The sequence below is a fragment of the Oryx dammah genome, unplaced genomic scaffold, assembly GCF_014754425.2.
Source record: "Oryx dammah isolate SB20612 unplaced genomic scaffold, SCBI_Odam_1.1 HiC_scaffold_3, whole genome shotgun sequence".
NCBI lineage: Eukaryota > Metazoa > Chordata > Mammalia > Artiodactyla > Bovidae > Oryx > Oryx dammah.
Window position 1 is genome coordinate 110,170,484 of NW_024070187.1, and position 11,957 is coordinate 110,182,440.

The window sequence follows — 11,957 nt, forward strand, 5'->3', positions numbered from 1 at the left end:
ACACAGAGTGGGTACCGAGTGCACACAAAACGGAGACACACACACACACAGAGTGGGTACCAAGTACACACAAAATGGAGACACACAGAGTGGGTACCGAGTGCACACAAAACGGAGACACACACACACGCACAAACACACACAGAGTGGGTACCAAGTACACACAAAACGGAGACACACACACACACGCACAAACACACACAGAGCGGGTACCAAGTACACACAAAATGGAGACACACCCACAGAGAGTGGGTACCAAGTGCACACAAAATGGAGACACACACACACGCACAAACACCCCACACACAGAGCAGGCACCAAGTACATACAAAACGGAGACACACACACATGCGAGCCAAGTCGCCCAAGAGGCACTCCTCCAGTCCAGGAGTGAGCTGGGCTGAAGGACACACTCGACCCTGCTACAATTTCTTCCTTCTTCAGCCTCAGAGATGCTGCTAAGTCGCTTCAGTCGTGTCCGACTCTGTGCAACCCCATAGACAGCAGCCCACCAGGCTCCCCCGTCCCTGGGATTCTCCAGGCAAGAACACTGGAGTGGGTTGCCATTTCCTTCTCCAATGCATGCCAGAGTCTAAATAACACCATTTCCCCAGGTGAAGGTTTCCCAACACGATGGTAACCGTGAGTCATACAAGACAGAACCTCAACGCCATCTGAAGACCTCACTCCCCGTGGACTGGTCCACCTGTTTTCCGTTCCTCTGATGCAAATTCACCCTCCATTCTCTCATCTCAGCTGAGGAAACAAAGGCCGGAGGAGGCTGAACGCTTTCCACTGGGCTGTATCTGGCAGACCTGGGATGGCAAGTAAGGCTGTTACCTGATCCCAACGTTTCCACCTTGTGGGCCACGCTTCCCGGCAGCCCACCACATGGGCGACCTCTCAGCCCCCTCCCTCCTTCACTCCCTGGGAGGCCGCCCTCTCTTCCCGGACTCAGGACACCAAGGGCTGCAAAGCATCCTCTCTGCTCCGAGCTGGCCTCTTGCTCCTTCCTCAAACCCCATGTTGCTGTTCCCTCCCACAGATGACAAGGCAGGGAGGTCAATTTCACCCACAAGCGTCCACCTGCGGAGTTCCATCTTATGTGACGCCAAGATTTAAAGGCTGCAGGGGTGGGGAAGAGTGTACAGTCCTAAACACTCTGGAAGAGTCCTAGAAGACTCAGAAGTGGACTTACTACCTCCCAGTGGGCCTAAAACAGCTGACTTCCTCCAGCACTGGGACAGACAGCAAGTTCCTTGAACATGAGGTGAAGTGGCTTGCTTATGTGCAGAAGTGAGAGTCCCACCCACCCCCAAATTACAGATTTCTTTAAACACAAGATTCATAATCGACTTGGAGAGTCAGTGGTACCATGAAAGCCACCTGGAGACTGAAAGAGGTGGAGAGAGAACCCGACCTGTGCCTACTGCAGCCGGGCAGAGAGGCAGGTCAGACTGCACAGTGACCATGAACGTGGCGGTCTCAGGACCCTATGGCTGAAGCCACGGACACAGGTGTGAACTCCACCGTGTGTGCCTCAAGGCAACCGCATCCGTGCGGAGTGAAGCTTCTGGCTCGGAACTTTCTAACACGTTGGTGGCTGGCTAGATCCAGCACAAGATCTAGTGCCTGAAGGAGAGGGAAAAAAAAAGTGTTTTGTGCTATAAACAAGAACAGCTAAAATGGAAGAGAAAGATCAAACAGTTAAGACTTGAATGCAGTTCGGTTTTCCAACTGGACAGAAGAGAGTCAGAAGAGTATCAATTCTTTCAGGTGAATGAATGCTGGGAAGCAACGGGACATTCAGGAAGCAGAAGAAACTGTGCTGGCACAAACTGGCACTGATGCCAGTGAGCGGGGTCACGAGACCTGAGGGTCACGTCACCAGACTCCCTGGTCTTCCTCCACCTGATCCTGAAGGGCTTGCGGGTTCGGTTGGGTGCTCTTGCTTCTTACGGGCTTCCCAGGTGGCGCCAGGGGTCAGGAACCTGCCTGCTAATGCAGGTAGATGCCAGAGACAAGGGTTCGATCCCTGGGTGGGGAAGATCCCCTGGAGGAGGGCATGGCAACCGGCTCCTGTCCTCTTGCCTGGAGAATCCCACGGACAGACGAGCCTGGCGGGCCACAGCCAGTGGGGCCGCAGAGTCGGATATGACTGAGCGGCTTCACACGCACACACGCATGCACCAGGGCAGGGCTCCAGTGAACTCCCGGCCACCCTTTAGGCCATATTGTTTCACGTGCCACCAGGTACCTTTTCTTCATTCTTCTTATCTTTCTTCCCTACACATACTCTCCTGGGGTGGTCTAAGGTCAAAACCATCACCTCAATCCTGACGTTGCCATAGCTTCCGCTTTTGACTTCTGAGCCTGGACTCCTACTTCCCACTGCCTTGTGGGCAACTCCACCTAGAATTTCCAAAGGCACCTTTAGCCGGCAAACTGCAATCCACCCTTTCCCCATTAACCCCCACTACTGCAGCCCCACCGTTAGTTCAGGGCTCACCAGTGACACAGCTCCAGGCCGGCAGCTGGGGGCCGATTCTGACCATCCCCTCTAGCCCCGTTCCAAGGCCTGATGACTCCTCAAAACGTTTACAAACTTGCACTCTTCTTCCAGACTCCACCTGGGTGTGGTCCTCCCAGCTCTCTCCAGGTTACCACGGAGGCTGACCAGCACCTGCCTTCTGCTCCTTGCTCCCCTAGGCCCCACCTGGCCTGGCCTGGGTCGGCACACACACAGGCCGGCGGCAGAAACCCTTCGGGGCTCGTGGCACCTCCGGGCGAGGTCAACACCCTGGCAGGGGCGACAGCAGAGCCCTGCCAACTTGGGCCCGGGTTAGCTTTCTTTTCCGCCACGCAGCATGCCTGCCTCCCCTGAACGTCGAGGTCACTGTTGTCCAGGTACAACACGTCTCACCGCGGGCAAATGCTGTGTCGGCTCCCTCTGTCCACCCATGTGAGCACACAGGTGAGCCTCCATGGGCGAGTAACGCGCGGAGTCATCTGCTCCAGGAAGACTCCCCGGGTTTCCTCCTGGAGCCCGGGTACACACGCACTCTCATCCGGCGTTCTTTCCCTCTGCACCCTCGGGACACAGCGCTAAAGAGGGCTCAGCCGATGCTCCCTGAACGAATGAGTGGCTCAGAGGAGAGGAAGGCAGTGACAGAGGAAGGCGTGGCGGAGAGCAAGAACTGGAAATGAGAGGCGGCAGAAGCAGGGCGCAGCAGCTTCGCGAGCACAGAGCCCGGGACTGAGGCAGGTGTGTTCTGAGATGTAGGCGCTCTCTGCAGGAAGAGCTCTGGAGCATCCGAAGGACGGTCCCCGACAGGCACCTGCACTCCGCCCCAGGGGCGCAGCCAATAAGGGCCCCGGCTCATCGTCCACACACAGTAAGGGCAGCGAAGGGAGCTGAGGGGCGAGAGCTAGTATCTTGGTGTGTGAAAGATTAGATAAACAGGCTGTTACATGAGTTTAACTTTTGAAAAGCAAATTAAACCAAAAGGCTGGGATGAGCTGTCCGTGTGGTCAGGCCACTCAAGATGGCTGTCCTCTTGCTCTCTGTCCATCCGCTGACTGACCAGGGCCTGCTTCACCTGTGTCCCTGGCGCAGGGCTGACCTTCCTGCAGAGCCCCCAGCCCTAGCCTGTGCTGGTCAAAGAAGGGGAGGGGCGTGGCCTTCAGCTGGTTTCCCTGGTAACAAAAGAGCCCCCTTCTCCCTGGGAGCCCCCCACCCCATCCATTTCAAACCACTGAGGTCTCTATGTTGCCGAGTCCCGACTCTTCCTTCGGTCCTGAACCTGGGCAAGCTCAGGCTGGGTGGGCCCCTGGGCTGCAGCCCGACCCTGTACCCTTGTTTATTTAGAAAGTTATCCTCCAGGCTGGTGTCCTCCCTGGGCCCGCAGATGATGGAACTCCCTCCACAGGGAGGGTTTTGTCCTGGTCCAGAGGAGAGCACAGGGAGAGCAGTCAGATGAGGGTGGATCCGCACCGGTTCTGCCTCCACTGGTCCTGGGACCCCGCTCCACCCACAGATCTCAACAGTCACAGAAGAGGGAAACCGAGGCTTGGAGCGGTTTTACACTTGTTACCTGCTTGTCATTCACAAAGGATGTTCGAGCGACCGGGTATGAAAGGTTGTGAAGACCGCAGAGCATGACACGCTGTCTGGACCACTCACTAGCAACTTCCCATGGTCTAGAGCACTAGCCAATCCGAGTTTGGTGGCCACCTAATGTTTACTGCTACGTCTGCAATCCTGCTTCCAAGGATAAAAGGGAACACGTCTAACAAGCACATTTAACAAACTATATAACCTAAGGAACTTTCCTTAAATGAGTTTTAAAGAATTGTGAAATATACACCTATGAGGGTGTTTTAACTCTATTATAAATGTGAAGGAGTACTGTATCAGGATTCTACCTCTAGAAATGCAAGAAAATTTCAGTTTTAAACACCAATTTTGATTCTCCAATGGAAAAGTTAACAGTAAACCCAAGCATTAAAGGATAAAACGTGTTTTGAGTACACAGTTCTCAAACACGAGACAGGCTTTATCATCATGCCCATTTTACAGATGAAGAAACTGAGGCACAGAGAAGTGAAGGAGGCCTCCCAGGTCACAGAAGAAACGAACAGTACAGCCAGCATTCAAATCAAGCAGCCCATCCCTAAAGCCTGTGCTTTCTGGCACTAGATTATTCTATCATCTTCAGTGCTTTTGTAAACAGGCCACTGTGTTCTGGAAAACTGGGAACCACCCCCTGACCCCATCTCCGTGCTCCCAGCACCCTGGGTTTACTTCTGTGAAGTTACACTGTTTACTAAGCAGCTCCCTTGCCAGCCCTTAAACTTTCTGAAACCAAGCACCATGTATCCGGATCTTCCTTCCCCAAGTCCAGCCCCCAGTGAGCTGAGTGTAAGGGTAGGGTTTACCTATCATTAACACCATACTAGTGGGTTGGAGTGGAAAAGGCAATGGCACCCCACTCCAGTGTTCTTGCCTGGAGAATCCCAGACATGGGGGAGCCTGGTGGGCTGCTCTCTATGGGGTCGCACAGAGTTGGACACGACTGAAGTGACTTAGTAGCAGCAGCAGCAACAGGTTGGAGAACAGTTTTAAAAGAAACATTAAAGCGATACTAACAAAAGAACCAAGTTTCATGGGGTGAGACAGATGGAAAGCTTTCCTACCTCCTCCTCCCCACACTCCTCCCTGTCCACCACAGCCCCCCAACCCCGCCACACTCCTGAAGGACTGGCCCTGCTTAAGGAATTAGGGTCCTCTGCTTCTCTGGTGGCTCAGACCTGCCTGCAATGCAGGAGACCTGGGTTCGATCCCTGGAGTGGGACGATCCCCTGGAGAAAGGAATGGCCACACACTCCAGTATTCTTGCCTGGAGAATTCCATGTACAGGGGAGCCTGGCGAAGAGTCAAGACACGACTGAGGGACTAACACGAATGAGGCACCTGATTGAGGTGGCTTACAAAGGTGCTGCACACATTACTTCAAAAAATCCTCACCACAAGTCAGAGTTAAAGGCGCAGTTGACAGTGTTCACGTTTTTCAAATCAAGAATCTGAGGCTCACAGAGCTTCAGAGACTTGTCCAAAGTCACTGAAAAGCTAAGAGGTAAGTTGGAAATAGAACCCAGCACTGAAGAATTGATGCTTGCAAACTGTGGTGCTGGAGAAGACTCTAGAGAGTTCTTTGGACTGCAAGGGGATCAAACTAGTCAATCCTAAAGGAAATCCACACTGAATATTCATTGGAAGGACTGATGCTGAAGCTCCAATACTTTGGCCAACTGATTCGGCAAGCTTGATTCACTGGCAAAGACCCTGATGCTGGAAAGACTGAAGGCAAAAGGAGAAGCGGACAGCAGACGATGAGACAGTATCACCGACTCGATGGACATGAATTTGAGCAAACTCCAGGAGATGGTGAAAGACAGGGAAGCATGGCGTGCTGCAGCCCCTGGAGCTGCAAACAGCTGGACACGGCTGAGCGACTGCACACACATTCTCCCCTGGAGCGTAATTGCCATCCGTCTCTCTGCCGATCATTCTAGAGAAGATGACTGAGCCCTGCCTGGCTCCCATCTCCCAGGAGGAGCCTCTGACCCACAATGCAGAAGGGGCTTCTGCTGCCCTGGGGCCCGAGCTTCTCAGGGGTGGCGCGGCAGTCCTGCTGCTGTCTGGTCCCCGGCCCGCCGCCCCCCAGCCTTTGCCTGGTCACGGATACATTCTTGAATAGATCGCCTACTTCTGTTCTGGAGCCGTCCGCTCTGCAGCACAGCTGTGTTTCAGTGCTTCTGTTTGTTGTTGTTATTGATTTAAACACCGTTTTCTCCATTATACGGATGGACCTGAACTCACTTGTCCTGCGATACTGGCAGGCTGCCTGGCTAATTATTCAGGAAGATGACTACTGTTCTTTGACCTGTGGCTGCCACTCTTCCAGAACTCAGCTGGTTCAGTGGACCAGAGCTCCCATGGATAGAGGAGCTGGCGGGCGACAGTCCACAGGGTCGCAAAGAGCTGGACACGACTCAGGAACTGAGCACACACACAAGGGGACCTGAGCTTATTCCATGCTGTGGGGGTGCTTCATTCCTTCTTAGCAAGAGTGACTTTCATTTGTTATATCAAACATCTGTCTTTATAGTGTAAGTGCAAACTATTTTCCAAAATAAAATAACCCAGTTGTTTGTTTTCTCAATACCACTTGAGCTTTTAAGATGTCAACCAATTTTAGTTCATTTATCCAGTTCTCACCAACAAGAACCATTATTCAGTAAGTCTTTTAAAAATAGAAGTATTTCACTGTTTAATAGAAATAGGAGCTCCTACATTTGAATAAGTAAGCCTTGCCAGTTATAAACATTTAACACTAGGAAAATAATATCAATCATAAATCTGAATCAATTCCTCCAGATTATTTTTAATTAGTACACGTCTACTACAGAATTGCTTGCTGATCCAAATTGAGAACAAGTACAGTATAAATGGCTTCTTCCTCATACCTGAACAAAGAAATATTATGATTAATTATCTTCTGAGAGAGCTTGTTTTAGAAATAAGAACTCAGGATAAAAAAGTATTAATTTGAAGTAATGAGTAATCCTAAATATATTTACATGTTCAGTAATATGTCTAAATATATCTTTCTTAAAATAGCATTGACCATTAAAAAATTGGAAAGTAATATTGGTTAACTGCTAGGAAAATACTAAGAAACATGCAAATCTCCATGATCTTAAATAATGTGATCCTTAATAGGCTTTACTAAAGTTACACTAAAATATTAGTTACAAGTTTATTACACAAATACAAAGGCACACCCTTGTACAAGGCCAACTAGGAATCAATGAGAGCAATCTTGCTTTCCTAACTCAAATATAGTACAGGTACCTCTTAAGCTGTTAAAGCTCTCAAACTGCTTATAAATAACCTCCTTTAGGGAAGTAAATAACAGAAAAGATACTTATAAATTTATAGATGGAAAAACAGATACAAAAAGAGTGGTGACTTTTTCCAAGGTTACAAGGTTACAAAGGACTGAAAATGGGAACAGAGTATCATTAACTTGACAGTCAATGATATACAGTCTCTTCAAAGACCTCTTTCATGCAAGCATTCCCCAAAGTGGGCTGCAAATGAGCTTCTAGGACTGAATTTTGGAGGGCGAACCAGATGGAAGCTTAACATCTTAAAAAAGGTCAAGATATTGACCTGGTCAAAGATCATATCATTGCTTTTTAGTTTGCAAGTACTAGTTAAATAAAGCAGGTGAGAATTTTAAAAGAAAAGCAATCATCTGTCACAAGAAAAGAAGCTAATTTTACATTATCTGTATCAGGGTTGTGGATACTCCAGGTAATTTCTTAGGCAGTTTTACAACTATTCTTAATTTCTTTTGTAGATGAGAAATTGATTTACTCTAGGGTATAATTTTCCAAATCACAGCCTTTAATCATCCATCAGGATGAGTCTTGGGCCACAAGCATAACCATGTAACATATTTTATAGAGGATCAGGACTGGTTAAATGAAAATGTATTTTAACATATTAAATTTTCAATTACAAACAGGACAGACATGGTGAATCTGAACCTTAGTCCCAGACGAAATCTTTTGTGGGAGCTGCTAAAAAGGCGTCACTTGGTTTTTCTGGGCTTTAGTTTTCTTTCCTCTGTTCACTCTCTCATGGAGGTAAGCAAGAGGTCTAAAATGCAAAGAAAGTGAAGAGAAGCAAAAGGGGTGGTAACGAGTTTAAGCTCCAGAAGTGAAAAGTCACCACTGAGAAAGGAACGAAATGGGCCCCATGGCACTGGGGCCATTTACAGTCAGAAACCCGGATGTTCACCCACCCCCTACTCCAGGCTCTTTTGTTCTATAAGCAACACCTGCTCCTATACATACTCCAACACCTGCCTTATATGGTCACTGCCTCGTCTTCACCAGTAGAAGCTGCGCTTATTCTACACCAGGGCTTCCATTGTTAAGTCTCCAGTCATTAGAGCCAACTTAGATACTTCGGGTCCTAAGCCACTGAGTGGCGGAGTTATGAAACAGAGCCAAGCAGATTAGGCAAGCACTGAGTCCACAAAGCAGTTCAGCCGCCGAAATAAGCCAAGAACGGATTGCCCAACGCTTAGTCCAAAGTTGACTTGCTGGACCTAGATTCCTAAATGGGAACAGGATTATACAGAAACTCTACCACTTGGAACTTCTGCAGAGCAGTGAGGTGGGGAACAAGCAGGGAAACATAGCAACATGTACTTGTTTTTGGTGAGGTGGCGGGGTCGGGGAGGGGTGGTGAGGCTGGTGGGAATCTCCTGGCTGGCAGGATCTTAGTTCCCTGTTCAGGGATCAAACCCATGCTTTTGGCAGTGAAGGCGTGGAGTCCTGAAACCACTGGATCACTAGGGAAGTCCCAGCAATATGTACTTATTATCTGGTCTTTTAGCAAAAACGACAATAGATGTTGGTCATATTTTGTTTTAATTTTTAAATTTATTTTTATTGCAGTAAAATATACATAAATGTTACCATTAACTATTCTTAAGTGTACACATTAATACATATTTTTTAAGAAGAAAAAAAGAAGAGATGAATCTGCAGTTCGTGATGACTAATAAATACATCCACCAGAGTTCAAGACAGAGGACCATATGAGGCAACGGTGGAATAAATACACAGCGGCCGTCATGAGAGAGAGAACAAAACTGGGAGTGAGGAGTGAACTAGCCATTTCTAACCATGTTAGGAGTTAAGTACCAGCACCTGAGAAAAGTCTCAGCCCACCACCAGGCTACTTAAGACTCAGCGAGTTCAGTGAATGAAATGATTACAAGAGTTTAAGGGAGAAAAACAAAGCTTACCCTTGATGTAGCTGTATATATACCAACCAACATACATATACATTCTACACACACACACAGTAAACGCAGACAAATACAAAATAAAACTAGGGACCTCAAACACTATGTTCTGAATTATTTTACTTGGACTGAGAGGGTCTGGCTAATCACCTAATCTGTATGTTCATTTACAGGATCTCGGATGGTTAGGACAGGCCAACAAACTTCTAATTTATAAAAGTCCTACATTCCTTGGGAGAAATGATAAAGGGGACTTTGGAACTAACTGATGCTTCAGGCCACCAAGACACTAAAATTCTGACTTTCAAAAGGTGAGACAAAGGTTGCCCTGAATTGGCAGGAAAGGAGGGAAGACCAGAGTAGCAAAGGCAGTGCCAGAATATAAAAAATGGACAAAGTAACACCTTTAGTGCAAGCATCCAGTCTTGGGAGACATCTGACTCAGGAAGAAATGCTGCTCACAGGACCCTACGTGGTACCACTCCAAAGCCCTCTGGCCCAGGGCAGCCCCTAGGGAAGAATTTTCTAAATTCTGGACAGGAGAGGAAGGAAAGGATGCTGAGCAGCAGAAGGGAGCAATGCTGAGGGTCAGGGTGAATGCGCTAAGCACTTGAGCAGCCCAGGGCCTTCCAGAATGACTGCAAGACTTCGAATCTCCAGTGAGGAGAGTTTGACCAGAGCAGCATCAGAGTTAGGCAGTGGGTTTTGGCAGTGGCGAGAGCTGTGTGCCTAGCAGAGAGGGACAGACACCCAGGAGAGAGGACAAGGGGCCCACGTGGAGGCCAAGACAGAACAACGCTGGCTGGTGACTCCAGCTGAGACCTCCTGGGACCCTAAGTCCTGATCCTCAAGAGCTGCCACTCACATCTCACCTCCACTGAACGGCTGGAACTGGGGAAACACTTAACTACCCCAACAACCAGAGCCGGAAGTGTGTCCCTGGTAACGACTTTCCCCAACTCTGAGTTGAAAGTCCAGCTTCAAAGGTGTTAAGTAAACCACCCTCAGTAACCCATGATGAGGAAGAATGCATGGGCGGCATGAAGTCTGTGGAAGTCCACGGGCACAGGTATCCAGAGGGATGGTGGGCAAGGGCACGGAAACGGGGCTAAGGGTCCCAGCATCTGTGCTCATCAAAAGGCTCCTGACAACTTCATTTTTTGTGCATGCAAGCAACATTTATAATGTTGAATTTCCTGAAACTCATAAGTATTTCAAAAAATTACAGTGAAACCTGGCCACATTGCTCTCTATTTGCACCAGAGTGCTTTTAATTTTCAAGTCCAAGTAAGTAAACAGACAGCTGAGAGATTTAATCCTCTGTCTTACTCAGATCTGACCAATTCAGAAAGTAAACACTCTCCCAAGCAAAAGTTTACATTGACAACTTAATCAGAGTTGAGAATTTTTAAGTGGTCCCATTGAGAAAGACAAAACAAGGCACAGTCTGTACTTAATTTTTCAAAGATAAAGATCTCTACAGAAGCTAACCTATGTCTAGTTCTGATAATTAGCAAATCAATCACGATCTCACTTGATCAGACCAAGTTAGCACTAAAGGACTTCCAAGTCTTCCATACACAAGTACAGCCAATGATGCAGTAAGCCTTAGGACTTAAACATTTATTGGCACGAACTGCAGGAAATAACGACCAATGCAGCTCCTGCTGTGGAGCTGAAACAATCTGTAGTTGGAAGAAATTCAAAGAGAGTTATGGCTCCACTGATCTTCAAAACTCAGAATTACGCCAAGAATTAAAATGCTATGATCACTCTACATTCAATGAAACATACACCTCAATGTCTTCCCTTCTTTCAAGCCTCATACAGAACTGCAGTATGAATACAAAGGCAACTTTTAAAAACTTTCTGAACACAAGAATAAAACCCTACACCTGAAAGAAACAATACTAAAACAACAGGCTTAAAAACCGGTCACTGAAAGGAGGATTCACAAGAGCTGCCTTTTCTTTTCTTTTTAAAAGTGGCTTAGGTTTCGGTTTAGGAAAAGTTCACAGGTAATACGTGCAGGAGTGCTAAATATTTATACCCTGAGCAGAAGGGCTGAAACTTCTCTGTCATTACCACCGCGTTATCTGCGGCAGAACACATTATTTAGAGAGCAAGTTAACAGGTTCGGATGACTCAAGTTCGCTGAAAACAGAACAGAAGTCACCTTGGCACACAGATAATGAAATCCAGCCTCGCGCTGCTCAGTTTTGAGCTCGAGCCGGGGGTTGGGGGTGAGATGCTCGCCCACGTTATCGAGGCGGGAGGAGACCCCAGGCGCTGCGTTTCGTTTGTTTGTTTTAAAGAACGACCTTTCAGAAGCAGCAGGAAAAGGGAGCGGGGACGAACGCCCCCGGCCGCTGGCCCTCTCGGTCTCTCGGACGCACCTGGCCGGGCGGGCGTGTTACCGCCCGGCGGCCCCGCCCGAGGAGCCTGTCAGCGGCCGCGGCGCCTCGGGAGCCGCGCCGGCTCCGCGCGCGCCCCACCGAGCCCGGGCCGCCCCCGGCGCTCGCGGCCGGAGTCCCGCGCGGCGCCTCTCGCCGCCCTTCGCCGCCGCGG

The 11,957-nt window shown here is 48.8% G+C and overlaps 1 protein-coding gene across 1 annotated transcript in view; it reads right to left on the reverse strand.

Annotated features, from left to right (window-relative positions):
- TAPT1 (transmembrane anterior posterior transformation 1) overlaps positions 1-11,957 on the reverse strand; it is a 62,715-nt gene that overhangs the window by 49,263 nt on the left and 1,495 nt on the right. The gene's annotated exons all lie outside the window — the stretch shown is intronic.